The sequence below is a fragment of the Macaca thibetana genome, chromosome 7 (genome assembly GCF_024542745.1).
Source record: "Macaca thibetana thibetana isolate TM-01 chromosome 7, ASM2454274v1, whole genome shotgun sequence".
NCBI lineage: Eukaryota > Metazoa > Chordata > Mammalia > Primates > Cercopithecidae > Macaca > Macaca thibetana.
This window is the reverse complement of record NC_065584.1, coordinates 76775960-76801917: the sequence shown is the minus strand read 5'-3', so window position 1 is coordinate 76801917 and position 25958 is coordinate 76775960. Positions and strand designations below refer to the sequence as shown.

General features: G+C 43.1%; 1 protein-coding gene and 1 pseudogene across 6 annotated transcripts in view; one reads left to right on the top strand and one right to left on the bottom strand.

The window, feature by feature from the left end:
* STRN3 (striatin 3) overlaps window positions 1-25958 on the bottom strand; it is a 115855-nt gene that overhangs the window by 86338 nt on the left and 3559 nt on the right. Inside the window, exon 1 of one of the 6 annotated variants that reach the window (XM_050797837.1) lies at window positions 20978-24144. The exons of the other annotated variants lie outside the window; for them this stretch is intronic. The gene's annotated coding sequence lies outside the window, so the exon portion shown is untranslated. Of the gene's footprint in view, window positions 1-20977; window positions 24145-25958 lie in introns of those variants that run through there. 6 annotated transcript variants of the gene reach the window in all.
* LOC126958380 (intraflagellar transport protein 20 homolog) lies at window positions 21092-21402 on the top strand (annotated as a pseudogene).

The following is a 25958-nucleotide window of genomic DNA, read 5'->3' as shown; positions in this document are numbered from 1 at the left end:
CTTTTTCAAAACTGTGGAAATCAACCAAAGGATTGTGGCAATCCAGGGAGTGTCTATTAAACAAATATGGCTGAATCTTGGTAGGAACTACAACCTTTACTGCATTTTAACTTCCTACTCCCATTTCACTCCTTCCCATTTCCACAGTACCCATGAAATCCAATAGCCCACAATCACCGTGAAAATCAGCGGCCACTGGAGGGGGCAGAACACGGTTGGAGCCCCTTTAAAGTCCCATCCCTAAACAAATGTCAATATATGACATATCTGGTGGTTCTCTGGAAGACTCTCCTAGCAAGGTCATCTTTATCTGCCCTGTAATCAAGCTCATTCAGCGTAAATAGGTGTTTCCATGGGCACCTTTGGTCAAAAACAATCAGAAACAACTGTCTAATATCGTGGCTGCCTGAGGTAGAAGATAATATTTGAGGCAAATAAGAGGCTAACTAAAAAGCTTAAAAAGAAAAGCTGGGAAATGAGATGTATGTAGGGGACTTTGAAAAATTCTGACATATTCCTGAGAACCCAAAAGGCCATACTCATGTAGCACTGTGCACATGCTCAGAAAAGACCAGAGGAGGACCTAAACTCTCACCTCTGGCTAACATTAAGGCTCTGCACAGGCATGAAGAGCTCAAGCAGAGTTGTAAATTCCTGGCTGAATGTTGAAGGCATGCCCCAACATACACATAGAGCCCCTTGGCAAAGACCAGAGGACTTACATGTTTTAGGCATCCAAGGAAATCTCTGCTCATTTATTAGCTTCTTTGCCCATTCATTCAACTACTAAGTTAACTGTGCAGAGGCTTCAGTAACCACAGACAACAAAAAATATAGACTTCACAAAACAAACAACAAATAACCCTGGGAGGTGGGAGAATCTGATTTCCAGAGTTTCCACATTATATTAAATGCCTAGTTTTTTAGTCAGACACAGTGGCACATGTCTGTAGTCTTGGCTACTCAGGAGGCTGAGGCAACAGGATCTCAAGTCCAGTAGTTCAAATCCAGCCTGCGCAACACAGCAAGACCCAGTACCTAAAAAATAAAAGTTTTCAACAAAAAACTAACTAGGCATGCAGAAAAACAAGTAGGACCTACGCACAGAGGAAAAGCAGTCAATATAAACTGTCCCTAAGAAAGCCCAGACACTGAACTTTCTAGACTTTATTTATTTAGAGTCAGGGTCTCACTTTGTTGCCCAGGCTGGGTGACACAGCTCACTGTAGCCTCGCCCTCTCAGGCTCAAGCAATTCTCCCATGTCAGCCTCCTGAGGAGCTGGGACTACAGGTGCATGTGCTACCATGCCCAGCTAATTTTTTTATTTGTTGTGGAGATGGGGGTCTCACTATGTTGCGCAGGTTAGTCTCAAACTCCCAAGTTCAAGCGATCCTCCCACCTCAGCCTCCCGAAGTGCTGGGATTACAGGCATGAGCCACTATACCTAGCCCTAGACTAAGACTTTAAGTCATCTATTATAAACATGTTGAAAGAACTAAAGAAAATCATGTCTAAAGAACTAAAGGAAAACATACGAGAATATTTTACCAAATAAAGAATGCCAATAAAGACACAAACATTATAAGAAAGATTCAAACAGAAATTCTGGAATTGGGAAGTATGGAAACTGAAATGAAAAACTCAACAGAGGGGCTCAACAGCAGCTATGAGCAGGCATAACAATCAACCAACTTGAAGATAGGTCAACTGAGATTAGCCAGTCTGAGAAACAGAAAGAACAAATAATGAGGAAAAATGAACAGAGCCTCAGAAACCTGTGGGACACCATTAAGTATACCAACATATGCATGATGAGAATCAAGGAAGGAGAGAGGACAGCAAAAATAATTGGAGAAATAACAGCCCAAAATTTCCCATGTGATAGAAAACATTAATCTACACATCCAAGAGGCTCAATGAATTACAAGTAAGATAAGCTCAAAGAGATTGACATCAAGATACATCAAATCAAATGATTAAAAGCCAATAAAAATAAGAAAATCTTGAAAACATCAAAGAGAAGCAATTCATCACATACTAAGGATCCTCCCAAAGCAGCTGACTTTTTACCAGAAACCATGGTAGCAGTGGGATACATTCAAAGAGCTGAAAGAAAAGAGATCGTCTATATCCAACAAAACTATCCTTTAAAAATGAAGGAGAAATTAATTTATTCCCATACCAAAACATAAAAGAACTTCTTGCTAATAGACTTACCCTAAAAGAAATATTAAGGGGGAATCCTTCAGGCTAAAATATAAAGACACCAGAGAGTAATTCAAATCCACCTAAAAAATAAAAGAGTGCTAGTAAAGTTAACTCCATATGTAACTAAAAAAGATAGTATAAATGTATTTCTGCGGCGGGGGGTAAGTCTTTTTTTCTTCTCAATTTAAAAGGCAATCAATCACATTAAGCAATAATTAGAAATCTGTGTTGATGGGTACTCAATGGAGAGACATAACTTGTAGGACACCAACTGCACAAAGAGGAAACGAAATAAAGCTTATAGGAACAAAGTTCTTTTATATACTATTATAATTAAAATGGGTATTAATCCTAACTAGGGCAACCAATAGGAAAATAACTCAAAAAGATACAATTCCGAGTCACTGCAAGAATCTTTAAAAAAAATAAATAAATAAAAGATTTTAAATGGTACCCAGGAAAACATCTTAGCATAAAAGGCAGCAGTAATGATGAGTAAAGAAAAACAAAAGGTATCTGGTCTTCAGTAGTGAGGTTATCTTTCCCAGGAGCCCTGTTTAAATAATAATGTTACACATCAACTCATTCCTTACCAATCTTCTCTGCTTTACTTTCCTCTATATAGCACTTAACACCACCCAACAAACTTTACTTTCTACCCACTAAAATTTAAGCTTCAATAGGGCAACGGCTTCATTTTATTTATAGTGGCTGGCACACAGCAGGTGCCAAATAAACAGCCAATGAAGGAAAAAAAAAAAAAAAACAATAGGTAGAGATAAGCCTTATAAGGACAGAAATGTTTCTCATATTAATAGCAACCTAAGAAAGGGGATATGTGTGCACATATACAATCTGTAGATTTGGTAACAATAAAGAACTCCCCACTGGATAGGATTCTATTGTCTCCGTTAAGTGGGAGTTGTAAAGACATCTACTGAATGAGGCAGAGGTGGTAGGGCTGAAGGTTTACAGGGAGTACCTAGCTGTGTTGGATGCTTCTGTTGAAATTAGTATCTAAGTCAGATTAAAAATCTGGTATGTTTGGCCACTGTAGCCTTAAATGAGCAGTCAGGTGATATCATGTGAAACTGTCCACCAAAAATTCAAGTATTCTTACAACTTAAACAAAAATCAGTGTTTGAATTTTAGAGGAACAAGCAGCAGCAGCCAAATGCAGTGGCTCACTCCTATAATGCCAGGACTTTGGGAAGCCAAAGTGGGAGGACTGCTCGAAGCCAGGAGTTCAAAATCAGCATGGGCAACATAGCAAGACCCTGTCTCTACAAAAAAAATTTTAAAAATTTTGCCGGCCATGGTGATGTGCGCCTGCAGTTAGAGCTACTCGGGAGGTTGAAGTGGAAGAATCACTTGAGCCCAGAAGATCAAGGCTGTAATGAGCTATGTAATGCCACTGCCACTGCACTCCAGCCTGGGCAACAGAGTGAGACCCCATCTAAAAAAAAAAAAAAAAACAAACCTGAATGCCCTAAATTCACATTTTGAGAAAAGCACCGTTATCAGATAGAAAGCACTAAATTTATCATAGTCAGTAAAACTCAGTTGCACCAAAAGAATTGAAAGCAGGATCTCAGAGATATTTGTACACCTATGTTCACAGCACTATATTCACAATTGCTAAAATTGGAAGCAACCCAAGTCTCCATTAACAGATAAATGGATCTGTTATCTGTTATGAATGGCCTTTGGGAGGCCAAGGCAAGCAGATCACCTGAGGTCAGGAGTTTCCAGACCAGCCTGGTCAACCAATATGGCGAAACTCCGTCTCTGCTAAAAATACAAAAATCAGGCCAGGTGCGGTGGCTCATGACTGTAATCTCAGCACTTTGGAAGGCCGAGGCAAGTGGATCACCTGCGGTTGGGAGTTTGAGACCAGCCTGACCAATATGGAGAAACCCCGTCTCTACTAAAAATACAAAAAATCAGCTGAGCGTGGTGGCGCATGGCTGTAATCCCAGCTACTCAGGAGGCTGAGGCAGGAGAATTGCTTGAACCAGGGGCGCGGAGGTTGTGGTGAGCTGAGATCACGACATTGCACTCCAGCCTGGGTAACAAGAGCGAAATTCCACCTCTAAAAAAAAAGCGGGGGAGGGGGCCGGGCCTGGTGGCTCACACCTGTAATCCCAGCACTCTGGGAGGCCGAGGCAGGCAGATCACAAGGTCAGGAGATCGAGACCATCCTGGCTAACATGGTAAAACCCCGTTTCTACTAAAAATACAAAATTGGCTGGGCGTGAGAGCACATGCTTGTAATCCCATCTACTCAGGAGGCTGAGGCAGGAGAATTGCTTGAGCCGGGAGGTAGAGGTTGCAGTGAGCCAAGATCCCGCCACTGCACTCCAACCTGGGCAACAGAACAAGACTCTGTCTCAAAAAAAAAAAAAAAATTAGCTGGGCGGCGGGTGCCTGTAATCGCAGCTACTCAGGAGGCTGAGATGAGAGAATCACTTGAACCCAGGCAGCTGAGGTTACAGCAAGCCAAGATTACACCACTGCACTCCAGCCTGGGCGACAGAGCAAGACTCCTTCTCAAAAAAAAAAGGAAATTCTGAAACAGCTAAAATACAGATGAACCTTAAGGACACAACGCTAAGGGAAATAAGGCAGTCACAAAAGGGCATTTGTATGTATCAGTCCACTTATGTAAGGTACCTACAGTAGTCAAAATAATAGAGACAGAAAGTAGTAGAATGGTGATTTCCAGGAGCTAGGACATGAAGGAACATGAGTTATTGTTTAATGGGTACAGTTTCAGTTTTGCAAGAAGAAAAAGAGTTCTGGAGATGATGGTAGTAAAGGTTGCACAGTATAAATATACTGCCTACTACTGAAATGTACCTTTGAAAATGGTTAAGATGATGTCAGGCATGGAGGCTCACGCCTGTAATCCAAGCACTTTGGAAGGTTGAGGCAGGCAGATCACGAGGTCAGGAGATCGAGATCATTCTGGCCAACATGGTGAAACCCCGTCTCTACTAAAAATACAAAAATTAGCTGGGCATGGTGGTGGGCACCTGTAATCCCAGCCACTCGGGAGGCTGAGGCAGGAGAATGGCTTGAACCCGGGAGGCGGAGGTTGCAGTGTGCCAAGATAACGCCACTGCATTCCAGCCTGGTGACAGAGCAAGACTCTGTCTCAAAAAAAAAAGAGAGAGAAAGAAAGAAAATGGTTAAGACAGTAAATTTTATCTTATACGTATTTTACAATTTAAAAATTGGGGGAAAAAAAAAAACTCAAGCTGGATTATAGACCTTGCTATGGTTTAGATATCTGTCCCCTCCAAACCTCATCTGAAATTTGATTTCCAATGTTGGATGTGGGGCCTAATGGCATTTGGGTTATGGAGGGTGGATCCCACATGAATAGATTCATGCCTTCTCTGGAGGTGGCTAGCAAGTGAGTTCTCACTCTATTAGTTCCAGCAAAAGCTGTCTGTTGCTCTCTCGCCATGTAAGCTCTGCACACACTACTTTCTTTTGCCTTCAGCCATGAGTGGAAGCAGACTGAAGTCCTCACCAGATACAGATGCTCGATCTTCAACTTGCCAGCCAACAGAATTGAGTCAAATAAAACCATTTTTCTTTGTAAGTCACCCAGCGTGAAGTGTTCCTTATAGCAACACAAAATAAACTAAGATAGACCTTAATGCAAAACACATCTTTCTACAAAACTAAACAAACAAACAAAAAAAACTTGGTAGCAAAGGGAGATTTCTTGTAGAGGATACAAAAAGCACTAGTTGGCCAGGCATGGTGGTTCATGCCTATAATCCCAGTACTTTGGGAGGCCAACACAGGCCTCCCAGGCACCTGAGCCCAGGAGTTCAAGATCAGCCTGGACAACAGAGTGAGACCCTGTATCAACAAGTTTCTGGGTGGGCGCAATAGCTCACACTTGTAATCTCAGCACTTTGGGAGGCCAAGGCAGGCACATCACTTGAGCCCAAGCATTCGAGACCAGCTTAGGCAGCATGGCGAAACCCCATCTCTACAAAAAATACAAAAAAAATTAGCCAAGTGTGATGGCGTGCGCCTGCAGTCACAGCTACTCGGGAGGCTGAGAGGTGGGAAGATCACCTGAGCCCAGGAGGTTGAGGATGCAGTGAACCATGATCACACTGCCACACTCCAGTCCAGCCTAGGCAACAGGGCGCAACCCTGGCTAAAAAAAAAAAGTTAAAAAAAAACTTAGAGGAGCATGGTGGCACACACCTATAGTCCCAGCTACTTGGTAGGGAACTAAACTGGGAATCACTTAAACCATTGCATTCCAGTAAGGATGACAGAGCAAGACCCTGTCTGAAAAAGAAAAGTACTAGTTGTATTTCTAAAATAAGTTATAATACATAAAAATTTTAAAAAAGAGGTCGGCGCGGGGGCTCAGCCCTGTAATCCCAGCATTTTGGGAGGCCAAGGCGGGTGGATCACCTGAGGTAAGGAGTTCAAGACCAGTCTGGCCAACATGGTGAAATCCTGTCTCTACCAAAAATACAAAATTAGCTGGGTATGCTGGCATATGCCTGTAATCCCAGCTACTTGGGAGGCTGAGGCAGGAGAATTGCTTGAACCCGGGAGGCGGAGGTTGTGGTGAGCCGAGATTATGCCATTGCACTCCAGCCTGGGCAACAAGAGTGAAACTCCATCTCAGAAAAAAAATTTAAAAAAGGATCTTGGGGGAAAGTGACCACATACTGTACACCAAAAATTACCTGAAACAGGTCTCAAACAATTTAGAAGTTAATTTTGCCAAGATTAAGGACATGCCTGGAAGAACTAAACAGGGAATCCCAGAAACAGTCTAACCTTTTCTCCAAAGATGATGCTGAGGGCTTCAGTATTTAAAGGGAAAAAGTGGGCTACAGGTGAAAAGAGGAAAAGTATGGTAATCCACATGTTGCAAGAAAAAAAGGAGCAGCGCCGGGCACAGTGGCTCACCCCTATAATCCTAGCACTTTGGGAGGCTGAGGCGGGCAGATCATGAAGTAAAGAATTTGAGACCAGCCTGGCCAATATGGTGAAATCCCATCTCTACTAAAAATACAAAAATTAGTCGGGCATGGTGGCACACGCCAGAAGTCCCAGCTACTCAGGAGGCTGAGGCAGAAGAATCGCTTGAACCCAGGAGTCGGAAGTTGCAGTGAGCCGAGATCACGCCACTGTACTCCAGCCTGGGCGACAGAGAGAGACTCCATCTAGGAGAAGGGATGGCAGGGGAGGAGCAGGTAGGAGAACAGTCAACGATGTATTTGTCTCATGATCAGGAAATGACACCTTACATAAGGTAAACATAGAGCTACCTGTGGAAATATTTAACCTTTTATCTGTAGCTATCTACTTATAAACAAAAGGAAAGGCAATTTCTTGCATGACACAGCTTTCGGCTTAATATTTTTCCTTTGGCATAGTGAATTAGGGTCTTGAGTTTTTGGTTTCCTCTCACAATACTAATAGAGATATAAAAAAGAATTGTGAAAAGATTCACTAACAGATGATTTGAAGAAATCTGACACCAAAGAATGCAGCAGGGATAGAATATCCTGCAGGCAGGCTCTACTCAAAATACAAGAATGATAAACTCTCTTTTTACATAGCTAAAATTTTTTAAATCACAAGGATGAACATTAGACAGAAAGTTATCTGGAGAGTCAGATAACCAATTATAAGTACAGCTCAGAAAACCTAGCTGGGCACAGTGGCTCACGCCCGTAATCCCAGTACTTTGGGAGGCTGAAGCGGGTGGATCACTTGAGCTCAGGAGTTCAAGACCAGCCTGGCCAACATGGTGATACCCATTTCTACTAAAAATACAAAAATTAGCCAGATGTGGTGGCACATGCACGCCTGTAATCCCAGCTACTCAGGAGGGACGCAGGAGAATCTCTTGAACCTGGGAGGCAGAGGTTGCAGTAAGCCAAGATCGCACCACTGCACTCCAGCCTAGGTGACAGAGTGAGACTCTTTGTCTCAAAAAAAAAAAAAAAAAAAAAAAAAAGAAACAACAAAAAAAGGCACTCTGAGGAAACCAATAAATCATGGAGAGAAAAATTCAACAACAAAAACTCTACTATGCTCAAAACATTTCATTATATAAAGGTAAAACCACCCTTTAAAAGAAATCTAGGCTGGGTATGGTGGCTCATGCCTGTAATTCTAGAACTCTGAAAGGCTGAGGCAGAAGGGCAGCTCTTGAGCCCAGGGTAGCTCCTGAGACTGCCCTGGGCAACACAGTGAGACCTTGTGTTTACTAAAATTAAAAAAGTAGCCTGGGCGTGGTGGCTTAAGCCTGTAATCCCAGCACTTTGGGAGGCCGGGGTGGGTGGATCACCTGAGGTTAGGAGTACAAGACCAGCCTGACCAATATGGTGAAACCCCAACACCACTAAAAATACGAAAAAAGGCTGGGCGTGGTGGTAGGCACCTGTAATCCCAGCTGCTTGGGAGGCTAAGACAGGAGAATCACTTGAACCTGGGAGACAGAGGCTGCAGTGAGCCAAGATCACGCCATTGTACTCCAGCCTGGGCAACAAGAGTGAAATTCCACCTCAAAAAAAAAAAAAAAAAAAAAAAAAGCGGGAGGCTGAGGCAGGAGAATGGCGTGAACCCGGGAGGCGGAGCTTGTAGTGAGCTGAGATCCCGCCACTGCACCACTCCAGCCTTGGGGACAGAGCGAGACTCCATCTCAAAAAAAAAAAAAAAAAGAAAAGAAAAGAAAAAGAAATTCAAATCACACATACAAAAAAATAAAAAAAAAGGGATCTAGCATCATAACAGCATCAAACCTTTTGAAAGAGACATGAAAGTTCAAAGACAAGAGAAACGTCTTCAAAATGTTAATATAGCCTGGTGCAACAGGGCAGGCCTGTAGTCCCAGCTACTCTGGAGGCAGAAGTGGAAAGACATGCTTGAACCTACGAAGTCAAGGCTGTAGTGGGCTATAAATGCACTCCTGAAGAGCGACTGCACTCCAGGCTGGACAACAGAGTGAGACCCTGACTCTAAAATAAATAAATAAATAAAGTTAAATAAAAGTGTATTTCCAAACTAGCAATCAAGTGTGAAAATAAAATACAGACATTTTTTAAAAGAGGTTAAGTCCCTAACATTTACCTCCAATCCAACTTTTCTCAAGAAACAATTAGATAACATTTCAGCAAAATGAAGGAGTAAGCCAAGAAAGGGTCCAATAAAAAGAGATTTCCGGAAGGACCGCAGCAGACATTAGTTTCAGAATAGTAACTCGATACCAAATCTTGAGAACAAGTCTACATTAGAGCAAGAGAATGGACAACTCTGGAAAGCAAGTCTTCTGCCGCTCCAAACATATACACTGGTAGAAAGGCAGAACTGGTAGAAAATGTGATGTGCTTGGGAGTCTTTAATTTAAAAACCTAACAGTTGTAGAACCTTTTGGAAATACAGCAATACATACCTAGAAAACTAGGCAAATTAAAAAAGGAGGCAAATAACTCCAAATAAAACAAAATATACAGACAAGTAACCACAGTATACATCTTAAGAGTTACCTATACTGAAATATTATCTATATTGGAATATGATGAAAGGAGATATAAGAAGTGTAATAAATCCTACTAACATAGTAAGAAGCCAAAACGTAATATTCAATATTGTCAGATGGCCAGGTGCAGGGGTTCACATCCATAATTCCAGCAACTTAGGAGGCCAAGGCCAAGGCAGGAGAATTGCTTGAGGCCAGGAGTTCAAGACCATCCTGGGCAAATAACAAGACTACATCTCTACAAAAATAAAAAACAATAGCCAGATGTGATGTCATTCACCTGTAGTCTCAGCTATGAGGAGGATCGTTTGAGCGTAGGAGTTCAAAGTTACAGTGAGCTATGATCCCACCACAACACTCCAGCCTAGGCGGCACAGTGAGACCCTGTTTCTGAAGTAAATAAAAAATTGGGCCTGGCGTGGTGGTTCACACCTGTAATTCAAGCACTTTGGGAGGCCGAGGTGGGAGGATCACCTGAGGTCAGAAGTTCAAGACCAGCCTGGGCAACGACATGGTGAAACCGAGTCTCTACAAAATAAAATTAGCTGGGCATGATGGTGGGTGCCTATAATCCCAGCTACTCAGGAGGCTGAGGCAGGAGAATCACTTGAACCCAGTAGGTGGGGGTTGCAGTGAGCCAAGATCACGCCATCGCACTCCAGCCTGGGCGACAGAGCAAGACTCCGTCTCAAAAACAAAAACAAAAACAAAAAAAACAAAACAGAAAAAATTGGCTGGGTGCAGTGGCTTATGCCTGTAATTCTAGCAATCTGGGAGGCGGAGGCAGGTAGATTGCTTGAGTCAGGAGTTCAAGACCAGCCTGTACGACACAGCAAAACCCAGTCTCTATAAAAATACAAAAACTAGCTGGGCGTGGGAGCACACGCCTATAGTCCCAGCTGCTCGGGAGGCTGAGGTGGGAGGATCATGTGAGCCCGGGAGATCGAGGACTACAGTGAGCCATGATCACACCACTGCACTCTAGACTGAATGACAGAGCAAGACCTTGTCTTAAAAAAAAAATAAATTTAAAAATTATATATTGCTAGACAGGATATTTCGCAGCATCATTTTTTTTTAAATGCCAGAGACAAGAAATAGTGGTAAATCTATTATTTAAATATAAGTAAATATCACAAGAGTTGAAAGTGGTTACTTCTGGAAAGCTGGTCTAGAGAGGTGGACTCAGTAGGGAACAACTATTTTGGCTGTAAGTATTGTAGTATTTATGCACGTATTCTTTTTTTTTTTTGAGACGGAGTCTCGCTCTGTCACCCGGGCTGGAGTGCAGTGGCCGGATCTCAGCTCACTGCAAGCTCCGCCTCCCGGGTTCACGCCATTCTCCTGCCTCAGCCTCCGGAGTAGCTGGGACTACAGGCGCCCGCCACCTCGCCCGGCTAGCTTTTTGTATTTTTTAGTAGAGACGGGGTTTCACCGTGTTAGCCAGGATGGTCTCGATCTCCTGACCTTGTGATCCACCCGTCTCAGCCTCCCAAAGTGCTGGGATTACAGGCTTGAGCCACCGCGCCCGGCTATGCACGTATTCTTTCAGTAAAATTTTAGAAATGGTTGGGTGCAGTGGCTTACACCTGTAATCCCAGCACTTTAGCAGGACAAGGCAAGTGGATCACTCAAGGTCAGGAATTTGAGACCAGCCTGGGCAACACAGTGAAACCTTGTCTCTACAAGAAAATACAAAAACTAGCTGGGCATGGTGGCACGCACCTATAGTCTCAGCTACTCAGGAGGCTGAGGATGAAGAACACTTGAGCCCAGGAGGTTTAGGTGGCAGTGAGCCGTGATTGTGCCACTGCACTCCAGCCTGGGAGACAGAAAGAAATGATGTCTCCAAAAAAAAAAAAAAAAAAAAAAAAAAAGAAAAGAAAAAAAAATTTAAGAAAAACAGTATTTTGTAAACACACAAAAAAAGTAGATCTATGTATGCCGAAATAAAACAATATTTAAAATAAATTAACTTAGTATGAGTTTCTTTTGTATCGATATATTCATCCCAACAATTATTTATTACAACAATTATATGACTACCAGGCACTAGACATGAAAGGATATGAGATGACATATCTATACACACACACCAATACATACATATAGTTGTATATCAGAGTTTCCCAAACTCAGCAATTATTAACATTTTGGACTAATATTTTATTTGGGACATGGAGGGCTGTCCTGTGCATGTTTAGCAGCATCCCTGTCCACTCCCCACTAAATGCCAGGAGCGCCTGCCTCCAACTGTGATAACCAAAAATGTCTCCAGACCTTGCCAAATAAGTGTCCAATGGGAGCAAAACTACCCCCAGTTGAAAACCACTTTTGTATGTGTACAGAAAAACCTCCGAGGCCGGGCGCGGTGGCTCAAGCCTGTAATCCCAGCACTTTGGGAGGCCGAGACGGGCGGATCACGAGGTCAGGAGATCGAGACCATCCTGGCGAACACGGTGAAACCCCGTCTCTAATAAAAAATACAAAAAAACTAGCCGGGCGAGGCGGCGGGCGCCTGTAGTCCTAGCTACTCGGGAGGCTGAGGCAGGAGAATGGCGTAAACCCGGGGGGCGGAGCTTGCAGTGAGCTGAGATCTGGCCACTGCACTCCAGCCTGGGCGACAGAGCTAGACTCCGTCTCAAAAAAAAAAAAAAAAAAAAAAAAAGGAAACAGGAAAAAGACAAACTAGTCTATAAATTCACTAAAACTAATACAATTGTTTTGTTTTATAACAAAGTATTTTTTCAACAATGACTATTGGCATAAAGAATTCACTCCAGAAACTTACCAATTTTATTTTATTTTTATTTTTATTTATTCATTTTTTTTTGAGACGGAGTCTCGCTCAGTCGCCCAGGCTGGAGTGCAGGAGTGCAGTGACGCAATCTCGGCTCACTGCAAGCTCCGCCTCCCCCGGGTTCACGCCACTCTCCTGCCTCAGCCTCCTGAGTAGCTGGGACTACAGGCGCCCGACACCACGCCCGGCTAATTTTTTGTATTTTTAGTAGAGACGGGGTTTCACGGTGTTAGCCAGGATGGTCTCCATCTCCTGACCTTGTGATCCGCCCGCCTCGGCCTCCCAAAGTGCTCGGATTACAGGCTTGAGCCACTGCGCCCGGCCAACTTAACAATTTTAAAAGAAAATAATCTATAATGTTTGGTGGGTCATTTTTTTTTAAATAAGGAAAAGAGAAATGTTTCCAATAATCCCATCACCAAAAAAATCGCAAAGTATTTAAAAATATCTGAACTTTTTCAATGTACATATTTTTCATATAGCTGATTTATGGCACACAAAATTTATGTTTAGTTTACCGTAAGCATTGCACAGTCATTAAACATTCTTCATAAAAATTATTCATTTCAAAGGGATAAAGTACCCCCCCCCCCACAGTGCATTAATCTCAGGCAAAGATTCGTTTTAACTGAAGTACCAGGTGTGCTGGCTTATGCCTGTAATCCCAACACTTTGGAAGGCCAAGGCGGGTGGATCACCTGAGGTCAGGAGTTCGAGATCAGCCTAGCCAGCATGGCGAAACCTTGTCTCTCCTAAAAATACAAAAATTAGCCAGGCGTGGTGGCGTATGTCTGTAATCCTAGCTACTCAGGAGGCAGAGGTGGGAGAATCACTTGAAACCAGGCGGCAGAGGTTGCAGTGAGCCAAGATTGCACCACTGCACTCCAGCCTGGGCAACAGAGCAAGACTCCGTCTCAAAAAAACAAAACAAACATTTTAATTGAAGTGATTTCTCTGATACTCCCTTTCCCATGATGGGGAGGGGAGAAAAATCATAATATAATAAAACCCAGAAAGTTTGTTTTCATTCCAGTATCAAATGAGGGGTTGACAAAAAGTATTCTTTTATTCTATCCTGTGAACATTTTCTCCTAGTATATACACAACACAAAAATTGTAAGTCAAGCTCTCATCTCTAACAGTTTAATGAGACGTCTTCGGCAATTTCACTTATTTAGCAAATATTTGGCAGACATCTATCATGTGCCAGACCCTTTACTCTCACACTGGGTATACACACCTGTAATCCCAGCATTTTGGGAGGCCGAGGTGGGTGGATCACTTAAGGACAGGAGTTCAAGACCAGCCTAGCCAATATGGCGAAACCCTGTCTCAACTAAAAATACAAAAAATTAGCTGGGCATGGTGGCGCACACCTGAAATTATAGCTACTCAGGAGGCTGAGGCACGAGACTTGCTTTAACCTGGGATGTGAAGGTTGCCATGAGCTGAGATCATGCCAATGCACTCCAGCCTGGGTGACAGACCAAGACTGTGTCTCAAAAAAATAAAATTGCAAAGTATGTTAAGTGCTAAGAAGGAAATGACCAGGGAGCAGTTACATATGTAAAATATAAAGATTCATTAAAACAGAGGCTAGAATCTCAATCCTCATCTTTTTATTTATTCTTTTTTTTTTTTTTTTTTTTTTTTTGAGACGGAGTCTCGCTGTGTCTCCCAGGCTGGAGTGCAGTGGCGTGATCTCAGCTCACTGCAAGCTCCGCCTCCCGGGTTCACGCCATTCTCCCGCCTCAGCCTCTCAAGTAGCTGGGACTACAGGTGCCCACCACCACACCCAGCTAGTTTTTTGTATTTTTAGTAGAGACGGGGTTTCACCATGTTAGCCAAGATAGTCTCGATCTCCTGACCTTGTGATCCACCCGCCTCGGCCTCCCAAAGTGCTGGGATTACAGGCTTGAGCCACCGCGCCCGTCCTTTTTATTTATTATTTGTTTATTTTTTACTTTTTTGAGGCAGTGGCTAATGGATGTAATCCCAGCACTTTGGGAGGCCAAGGCGGGCGGACCACCTGAGGTCAGGAGTCGGAGACCAGCCTGCCCAACATGGTGAAACCCTGTCTCCACCAAAAATTTTAAAAAATTAGTCAGGCACGGTGGCAGGCACCTGTAATTCCAGCTACTTGCGAGGCTGAAGCAGAAGAATTGCTTGAACCCGGGAGCCGGAGGTTGCAGTGAGCCGAGATTGCGCAACTGCACTTCAGCATGGGCGACGGAGCGAGACTCCGTCTCAAAAAAAAGAAAAAGAAAAAAAGCAACACAACAAATACTAGTCCAGGCCACTGTGAAATATTTTTATTATCTAAGATGACTATCAGGGTCATATTGTTACCCTTATCCACTGTTACTCTCTCATATTATTTCTCTTTCCACCCACTTCATCCCGTTAATTATCTTTGTTTCCTCTTTCTCACTCTCTACTCTCCAGGATTTTGATGAAAGATAACTTAAATAAAATCAAGTCCCAGTTAACAGCTTTCAAAGCAAAAACATCCTAAGTTCAGATTTAAATGCAAGCCAGGAAATAAAGTATTACAAAAATTTTTAACTTTTCACAACTGCTAACAACTCTAACAGCAGCAACAAAAAGGAAACACAATAGAGTTTGAGGCAACAAGACTGACTGCTCACACATTTAAGAAAGAAAACAGCTACAAATGTTTTATGAAAATTTAACACAACTGTCCAGCAACAGTGGATTAGGTGGATCAACTACGGCCCATCTACACAGAATACTATGCAGTTGTTAAAAAGAAGAGAGGATGTAGGGCCGGGCATGGCGGCTCACGCCTGTAATCCCAGCACTTTGGGAGAGACCGAGGAGGGTGGATCAGGAGGTCAGCAGTAAGTGACCAGCCTGACCAACATGGTGAAACCCCATCTCTACTAAAAACACAAAAAAATTAGATGGGCGTGGTGGCACGTGCCTGTAATCCCAGTGACTTGAGAGGCTGAGGCAGGAGAATCGCTTGAAACCGGAAGGCAGAGGTTGCAGTGAGCTGAGATTGCGCCACTGCACTCTACCCTGGGCAATAAGAAAAAAAAAAAAAAAAAGAAGTGAGGATGCTCTCTATTAGCAGGTTTGGAATGATCTCTCAACATGCTAAATGAAAAAGTAAAGTAGGCAGTGGTTCACGCCTATAATCCCAGCACTTTGAGAGGCTGAGGTGGGCAAAATGCTTGAGCCCAGAAGTTCAAGACCAGCCTGGATAATATAGGGAAACTCCCATCTCTACAAAACAACAACAACAAAATAGTCAGGTGTGGAAGCACGTTCCTGTAGTCCCAAACTTGGAAGGCTGAAGTGGGAGGATCAATTGAGCCCAGGAGGTAGAGGTTGCAGTGAGCCAAGATCGCATCACTGCACTCTGGCCTGGACAAAAGAGCAAGACCCCCATCTCAAAAAAAAAAAAAAAAAAAAATTATAGTGAAAAATAGGTTATATACTTTGCCACGTTGTACCAGAAAAGGACGAAAACATATTTGCTTTCATCTACCTACATAAAAAACACTACAGAGGGACACACACAGACTAAAAAAAAAGTAGTCGATTACTAACTTTGCGGTGGGGGTAGTAGACAGGATCATGGTGAGTATAAGATCTAATTTTGAACCATATATTACTTATTCAAAATATTTTTTTTAATAGGCAGTCTTTTACCAGGTTGAAGTGCAGTGACTTGATGACAGCTCACTATAGCTTCAAACTCCTGAGCTCAAGCAATCCTCTCGCCTGAGCCTCCAAAGCTAGGACTACAGGTGCACATCACTATGTCTGGCTAATTTTTTTTCTTTTCTGTAGAAAGTGGGGAGTCTCACTATGTTGCCCAGGCTGGTCTTGAACTCCTGGCCTCAACCAATCCTCCTGCCTTGGTTTCTCAAAGCAATCATCAATACTATTATTACTATTTATTTATTTATTTTTTTTTTTTTTTTTGAGACGGAGTCTTGCTGTGTCACCCAGGCTGGAGTGCAATGGCCAGATCTCGGCTCACTGCAAGCTCCGCCTCCCGGGTTCACGCCATTCTCCTGCCTCAGCCTCCCGAGTAGCTGGGACTACAGGCACCCGCCACCTCGCCCAGCTAGTTTTTTTTTTTTTTTGTATTTTTTATTAGAGACGGGGTTTCACCATGTTAGCCAGGATGGTCTCGATCTCCTGACCTCGTGATCCGCCCGTCTCGGCCTCCCAAAGTGCTGGGATTACAGGCTTGAGCCACCGCGCCCGGCCTCTATTTTTTTTTTTTTTTTGAGACAGTCTCAGTCTGTTACCCAGACTAGAGTGCAGTGGTGCTATCATGGCTCACGGTAGCCTTGAACCCTTGGGCTCAAGTGATCCTCCCACCCTGGCTTCCCGAGTAGCTGGGACTACAGGCACAACACCATTGTGTCCAGCTAATTTTTTAATTTTCTTGTAAAGACAGGGTATCACTTTGTTGCCCAGATTGGTCTTGAATTCCTGACTTCAAGTTATCCCCCTGCCTTGGTCTCCCAAAGTGCTGGGATTATAGGAAGGAGCCTGTAAGTGTCCTGAAAGCGCAAAAATTTTTGTTGTTGTTGTTGTTGCTGAGATAGTCTTGCTCTGTTGCCCAAGCTGGGTGCAATGATGTGATCTTGGCCCACTGCAACCTCCGCCTCCCGAGTTCAAGTGATTCTCCTGAGTAGCTGGAATTACAGGTACGTGACACCACACCCTGCTAATTTTTGTATTTTCAGTAGAGACGGGGTTTCACCATGTTGGTCAGGCTGTTCTCAAACTCCTAACCTCGTGATCCACCTGCCTCGGCCTCCAAAAGTGCTGGGATTACAGGTATGAGCCACCACACCCAGCCAAAGTGCAAAATTTTTAATAGGAATTTTTAAGTCTTTTTATAAAGTCTATCTAAAAGTAGTCCAAAATTTTACTGCACATTTATAATTGCTTTAATTCTAGTCTTTTAAATCTTGTTCACTGAAACCACTTAGGTGTTAATGCTATCTCAAGGTAATACCAGTACCTTGTGTTTACCTTGGTTCCACTGAACACAAGATACTGGTACTACCTTGAAACAGCATTACATATTGGTCAAAAGCACATCCTTTTTAAACCTTTTTTCTTTTTCATTACAAGAGCACAAACCCACTTTAAAAAAAAAAAAAAAAAAAGCACGGTCTCACTCTGTTGCCCAGGCTGGAGTCTGTCGCCCAGGCTAGAGTACAGTGGCACAATCTTGGCTCACTACAACCTCCACCTCCCAGGTTCAAGTGATTCTCCTGCCTCAGCCTCCCAAGTAGGTGGGATTACAGGCATGCGCCACAATACCTGGCTAATTTTTGTATTTTTCTATAGAGACAGGATTTCACCACGTTGGTCAGGCTGGTCTCAAACTCCTGACCTCAAGTGACCCGCCCGCCTTGGCCTCCCAAAGTGCTGGGACTACAGGCGTAAGCGCCACCACGTCCAGCCTCACATCCACTTGTATTTATTTACTTTTCAATACTTTCCTTCAAGGGTATTCTGTGTCCAGTAGCCTTACCAGGAAGGCTGCTTCAGAATTTGACACAAATCATGCCACTGTTTCCACAGGTATGAGTTGCGTTTCCCTAATTACTCTAGTTTTGTTCCATTTGACTATGTTATTCTTTGCTTTATACACGTAAGCATATCTCTTAAATAGAATCCAGTTTCATCTTGGGCTTACACACTTTCAATTTTTTTTTTTTTTTTTTTTTGAGACGAAGCTTCATTCATCGCCCAGGCTGGTGTACAATGGCACGATCTCGGCTCACTGCAACCTCTGCCTCCCGGGTACAAGCAATTCTCCTGTCTTAGCCTCCCGAGTAGCTGGAACTACAGACATGCGCCATCACACCCAGCTAATTTTTTGTACTTTTAGTAGAGACAGGGTTTCACCATGTTGGCCAGGCTGGTCTCGAACTCCTGACCTCAGGTGATCCACCTGCCTTGGCCTCCCAAAGTGCTGGGATTACAGGCATGAGCCACTGTGCCCAGCCAACACCCTCAATTTTAAGAAGAAGTATATGCTCCTTTTGGCTCTACAGACCTTACTTATAGCCAGGCCTTGGAAAGAAGCTGTCAAGACATTTACTTTTAGAAGTTCAGTTCTGTTCCCAGCAGTCCTCTACAGAACCTTGTGAGACAGGGGCTCACTCTGTCACCCAGGCTGGAGTGCAGTGGGGCGATCATGGATCACGGTAGCCACAACCTCTGGGGCTCAAGCAATCCTCCATCTCACCCCTCCACCAGGTAGCTGGGACTTCAGGCACATGCTACCATGCCTAGCTTCAATACAGTTTTTCATTAGGGGAATGTAAATTAAAAACAGTGAGATACCACTACGTAACTACCAAAACGGTTAAAATCCAAAACACTACAACTCCAAAAGCTGAAAGTGGAGCAATAATAATTCTCACTCATTACTGGTGGGAATGCAAAATGGTACAGCCATTTTGGAAGACCATTTGGCAGTTTCTTAATATAATCTTACCATATGATCCAACAATCACACTCCCTGGTATTTACTCAAATTACATGAAAACTCATACGTCCACACAAAACCTGCACATGGATGTTTATAGCCTTTACTCATAACTGACAAAACTTGAAAGTAACCAAGATACCCTCCAAAAGGTGAATAGACAAACTGTGGTACATCCATAAATGGAATATTGTTCAGCACTAAAAAGAAATAATCAACCCATAGAAAAGACAAGAAGAAGCCTTAAATGCACTGCTACTAAGTGAAAAGGCTACATATTATATGATTCAAACTAAGGCCACCCTCTGTATCCAAGGGTTCCCCATTCACAGATTCAAACAATGGCAAGGCAAAAACATTCTGGAAAAATAATAAAAAATATATATATATATTTTGAGACAGAGTCTCGCTCTGTCACCCAGGCTGAAGTGCAGTGGCGTGATCTCAACTCACTACAACCTTCGACTGTGGGTTAAAGTGATTTTCCTGCCCTCAGCTTCCTGAGTAGCTGGGATTACAGGCGCGTGCCACCACACCTGCCTAATTTTTGTATTTTTAGTAGAAACACGGTTTCACCATATTGGCCAGGCTGGTCTCAAACTCCTGATCTTGTGATCCACCCGCCTTGGCCTCCTAAAGTGCTGGGATTACAGGCATAAGCCACGGTGCCCGGGCAAAAAATAGTTTTTAAAAATTATAGCAACTAGCCAGGTGCAGTAGCTGACACCTGTAATCCTAGCACTTTGGGAGGCCGAGGAGGGCAGATCGTTTGAGTCCAGGAGCTTGAAACCAGCCTCAGCAACTTAGCAAAACTCTGTCTCTAGAAAAAATACAAAAATTAGTCAGGTGTGGTGGCGGGTGCCTGTAGTCCTAGTTATTCAGGAGGCTAAGATGGGAGGATCACCTGAACCCAGAAGTCGAGGCTGCAATGAGCAGTGATTGTTTCACTGCCCTCCAGCCTGGGTGACAGACTGAGACCCTGTCTCAAATAAAAATTTTAAAAAAGTATAACAACTATTTACATAGCATTTAGATTACATAATTATAAGCAATCTAGAGATTTAAAATATACAGGAAGATGTGCATAAGTTACGAAGTCATTGTGTTGAGGGACTTGACCATCTAACAATTTTGTATCCTGGAGGAGAACTCTTAGAACAAATTTCCCCCAAGAGTACCATGGGAAGGTATATGAATGTATTCTGGAAAAGGCAAAACGTTGGGGTAGGCGACTGCTTGTACTTTCTGCTAAATTTTGCAGTGAACCTAAAACTGCAATGGTCTTATGAGGGGTAGTGAGTGTGTACACACAGAAGCGAGCATACACAGTTATTTAGGCTGGGCACGGTGGCTTACACCTGTAATCCCAGCACTTTGGGAGACCAAGGTGGGTGATCACTTGAGGTCAGGAGTTTAAGACCAGCCCGGCCAACACGGTGAAACCCCGTGTCTACTAAAAATACAAAATAATTAGCTGGGCATGGTGGTGCATGCCTGTAACCCCAGCTACTCAAGAGGCTGAGGCAGGAGAATTGCTTGAACCTGAGAGGCAGAGGTTGCAGTGAGCCAGGATCGCACCCACTGCACCCCAGCCTGGGCAACAAAACGAAACTCTGCCTCAATTAAAAAAAAAAGGAAATTAATTTAAATAAATTTAAAAGCATTTTGCAAAAAAAAAAAAACAACTTAATAAAAATATATTTCAGGTCATGGGTAAAGAGTCTCTGTAGTCATGGCAACAGCCGAGGCAGGCTGCCTGCATAACAGCTGCCAGGGACAGGGAGAAGCTGCCAGTCTACATCAGCCTGGGTCACAGTAAGCTGCCGCCACAGGGCTAGCAGGGTGGGCACCATGTTGCATTCATCTTTGTACCCCCAGCATCTAGCAGTGTTGGCATGTAGTGGGCACTCCAAGAAATGTGTGTTGAATGAACAATACCTGTGCAAGCGAACTTTATTCTTTCTCGACCCTTGTTCCTATGACACACTTCCTCCTGCCACTGTCACTCCTTCAGAGCAGAGCTTCTCTAGGGAAGCTGGATGGGAAACACCTATGGTAAAAGACATCCTGGGTGAAGAGGGACTGCACTTTGATGAGCTGAACAAGCTGTGGGTGTTGGACTCAGAGATTACCCAGTAGACCATAAAGTTCAAGAAAGAGTGCAAGAACTTTGTGGACAAAATTGGCCAGTTTCAAAAAATAATTGGTAGTTTAATTGAGCTTGTTGATCAACTTGCAAAAGAAGCAGAAAATGAGAAGATGAAAGCCATCGGTGCCCGGAACTTGCTCAAATCAATAGCAGAGAGCTCAACAACTTCAGAACTCAGTAACTTCAAGCACTTATAGAAGAAAAGAAAATTTAGGCCGGGCATGGTGGCTCATACCTGTAATCCCAGCATTTCGGGAGGCCAAAGGTGGGCAGATCACCTGAGGTCAGGAGTTCGAGACCAGCCTGGCCAACATGGTGAAAGCCCATCCCTACGAAAAATTCAAAAAATTAGCCAGGCATGATGACACACCTGTAATCCCAACTACTCTGGAGGCTGAGGCATAAGAATCATTTGAAACGGGGGTGCATGGGGGGAACGGAGCCTGCAGTGAGCTGAGATCGCACCACTGCACTCCAGCCTGGGTGACACAGCGAGACTCTGCCTCAAAAAAATAATAATAAAAATTAAAAAAAAAAACAATGCCAGGCATAGTGGCTCATGCTTTTAATCCCAACACTCTTGAGAGGTCAAGGTAGGAAGATTGCTTGAGGCCATAATCTCAAGACCAGCCTAGACAACACAGAAAGATGCCATCCCTACTAAAAACAAAATTAGCCAAGCGTGGTGGCACTTAGACTATAGTCTAAGCTATTTGGGAGGCTGAGGTGGGAGGACCATTTGAACCCAGGAGTTTTGAGGCTGCAGTGAGCTACGATTACACCACTGCACTCCAGCCTGGGCAACATAGTGAGACCCTGTCTCTTAAAAATAAAATAATAGAAAATAATAATAATTTGGAATGGACAATGACTGGATAGAAGTACAGGTAAAACAAGACTGATCATGAGTTGTTACTGTTTAAGATGAGTGACAGGTTTGTGGGAGGTCACAATACTATATTATTTTCATACATGTTTGAAACTTTTCATAAAAAAAAGGAAAGGAGGATTATACATAATACAATCATATTTATGATATAAAGGATAAACTGTTAAGAGGCGCAATGGATGAAACAAACCTGTAAGGAGATTATCTCAAAGAATTCCGGCAGGAGGAGTACTCTGAACTAAGGCAACGTTAGTACAGAAACAAAAAGCACAGATTAAATCAGTTACTTCCTTAGGTCAGCAGTCAGGCTTCATGGGCATTCTAAGTAAAATTTTCTTACCCTTTTTGGAAAAAAACTATAAGAGGCTCCATAGGTTTCGTAATATATGCAAAAGGGACTACACAATCCCCCAAAAAATCAAGAATCAGTGAATTAGAATATATTTTAGGATACTGATGTTATCTATATTACTTAGCCTTTTTGAATCATTATAGTCCAGTTCACACATTTTCTTTTTTAGAGACAGGGTCTCACTGTTGCCCAGGTTGGACTCCAGCTCCTGGGCTCAAGTGATCCTCCCACTTCAACCTCCCAAAGTGCTGGGATTACAAGCATGAGACACCACACCTGGCCAGTTCACACAGTTTAAATGAAGCTCTTTCCTACTTTAGAACTTCTGCTAAATGCTGTAGCTTCCAACTTGAATGCTCTTTGTACAATTAGGTATTCCTGATACTTCAGATCTAAAAGTATACATTTAGGAACTTTATGAGAATTAAATGTATTGAAGAACCTAAAATAATGTCAGGCATATAGAAAGTGTTCAATAGGTCAGGCACAGTGGCTCACACCTGTAATCCCAGCACTTTGGGAGGCCGAGGTGGGCAGATCACTCGAGGTCAGGAATTCAAGACCAGCCTGGCCAACATGGTGAAACTCCGTCTCTACTAAAAATACAAAAATCAGCCGGGCGTGTTGGTGGGTGCTTGTAATTCCAGCTACTCAGAAGACTAAGGCATGAGAATCGCCTGAACCTAGGAGGTAAAAGTTGCAGTGAGCTGAAATGGCACCACTGCACTCCAGCCTGAGTGACAGAGCAAGAACTCTGTCTCTAAAAAAAAAAAAGTGCTCAATAAATATTAGGTATTATCTGAAACTCCATTACATATACAGGTTTCCTATCACCATTTATTCTCTCAGCATTCTGTTAATTTGTTGTTTGTAACATTTTATTGGCCGGGCATGGTGGCTCATACCTGTAATCCCAACACTTTGGACTTTGGGAGGATGAAGCGGGAGAATCATTTGAGCCCAGGAGTTCGAAACCAGCCTGGGCAACAAACTGTGAACCCATCTGAACTAAAAATAAAAATAGCTTGGTGTGACAGCACATGTCTGTAGTCCTACCTACTCAGGAGGCTGCGGCAGGAGGATCACTTGAGCTCAGGAGGCTGAGGCTACAGTGAGCCATGTTGGCACCACTGCACGCCAGCCTGGGCAACGGAGCAGGACCCTCTCTTGAAAAAAAAAAAAAAATTATTTCTAGAGTATAAGCTCCCTGAGGACAAAGTATTTGTCTCATACATCATTATACACCCAGGATCTAGCATAAAATCGCACTCAAATACCACCAAATAATCATGCTGGAATCAATAAAACTCACAGGCCAAACATACGCAGGGGGAAGGTTCAATGACCTCTATAGTACTAGGGATGGGGAGGATAGTGTTAACTTTAATGCGGCAAGGAATAAAGAATGAACAAGTGTGTTTTGTCAAGGGGAAGAGGCAGGCACTTGAGATTAACTGAATGGATGCATTGAATTGGAGGAAGAAAAACTAAACAGGAAATTAGATATACAAGGGACATCTGGATGCCAAAAATCTAGTAGTGGTTAAGAACATGGCCTTGTGCCGGGCGCGGTGGCTCAAGCCTGTAATCCCAGCACTTTGGGAGGCCGAGACGGGTGGATCACGAGGTCAGGAGATCGAGACCATCCTGGCTAACACGGTGAAACCCCGTCTCTACTAAAAAATACAAAAAACTAGCCAGGCGAGGTGGCGGGCGCCTGTAGTCCCAGCTACTCAGGAGGCTGAGGCAGGAGAATGGCGTGAACCCGGGAGGCGGAGCTTGCAGTGAGCTGAGATCCAGCCACTGCACTCCAGCCTGGGCGACAGAGCGAGACTCGTCTCAAAAAAAAAAAAAAAGAACATGGCCTCTACAGGCAGTCTAAGTTTAAATCCCAGTTCTACTGCCTCCTAGTTGCATAGATTACTTAACCTCTGGACCTCAATATGGCAGTGTCAGAAAAAAGAAAAAAAAAAAAAGACGCCAATTATACCTGTATCAACCTCACTGAGTTGTTTTGAGAATTAAATGAATACTGAACAAATTAAATGAATACTGAAATACTGGGGCACAGGAATAACACTTAGGAAAGAGTAAATAAATGTTAGGTATTATTAAGATGGTACATGGTAGCCAAAAATCTGATTCTGAATATACAGTGAAAACATAAAACAGAACCAGAACCCCACGTAACAACAACTGGGAACAAAAGAAAGAAAACATATGAAGAAAAGTGATAAGTGGATGACAGGAAAAACAGAGTGGAAGCAAAAGAAAAGAATTTTGAAGAACCTGTTAACAGCAGAGTGTTGGTTAGGTACATATGGTCTATAAGGCCACAGGATTTGGCAATTTGAAGGTCAATCATGAACAGAAAACATAGTGTCATACAAAGTGTTTAGAAGGGAGTGAGGGGAGAGTAGTGGGAAAAGGCAGACTATAGAGTGGGGTTAATGGGTAGTGGAGGAGCATACAGAGAATTCTAGATCAGTGGTCCCTAAACTTCATTTCAAGGACTTCAAAAAGAAACAGGGAATCTGACACAAGGTAGTGGACTCCCTTAATACCATCAATAAATTTTTTTTAACTCTATTATCACCATCATCTGAAAAAGGAAACGCCTAACAGTAAAAATGTATGAAGGGAAAAAATCCCAGAATAAAGGCAACACCTTTATGAAAAATCACTGTCGGTCGGGCGCGGTGGCTCAAGCCTGTAATCACAGCACTTTGGGAGGCCAAAGTGGGCAGACCACGATGTCAGAAGATCGAGACCATCCTGGCTAACACGGTGAAACCCCGTCTCTACTAATATAAAAAAATCAGCCAGGCGTGGTAGCAGGCACCTGTAGTCCCAGTTACTTGGGAGGCTGAGGCAGCAGAATGGCATGAACTCGGAGGCGGAGCTTGCTGTGAGCTGAGATGGTGCCACTGCACCCCAGCCCAGGCAACAGTCGAGCCAGACTCCATCTCAAAAAAAAAAGAACAAAAACTCTTTGACTACATTTTCTTGTATTAGGTATGTCATATTTCTACACTTGGCAAACAAGCATTTTGTATATACCCAAAATCCACTTACTATATACAAACTACAAAGAAAAATATAAGGACACATTAGCAATATATATAAACTATGCCTTGCAGCAGCATCATGGGGGCTCAATAAAACTTCATTGAAATGTACTCAAGTGGTGTGGGCCACACAAAACTAGACGAAGAATTACAAGTCAGATTCCACTCTATAAAAAAGTGCTAAGACAGTATAACATAATGGTTACAAGAGTGGTGATATGACCACAGGCTTTGGAATCAGACAGACCTGGGTTTGAATCTCAGCTGCAATACTTTATGGCTAGGTGACCCTGGCAAAATTATTTAACCTACCTAAATTTGTCTCCTCACCTGTAAAATAGGAATACCTACCTCAGAAGGTTATAGTGCTGATTAACTGGCAGTTTCTAACTTTTACAAGTCGTAACATGATAGATGTTGCTGCTTAAAGATCCTTAAGTTAGTAGGAGATATTTTGCTTA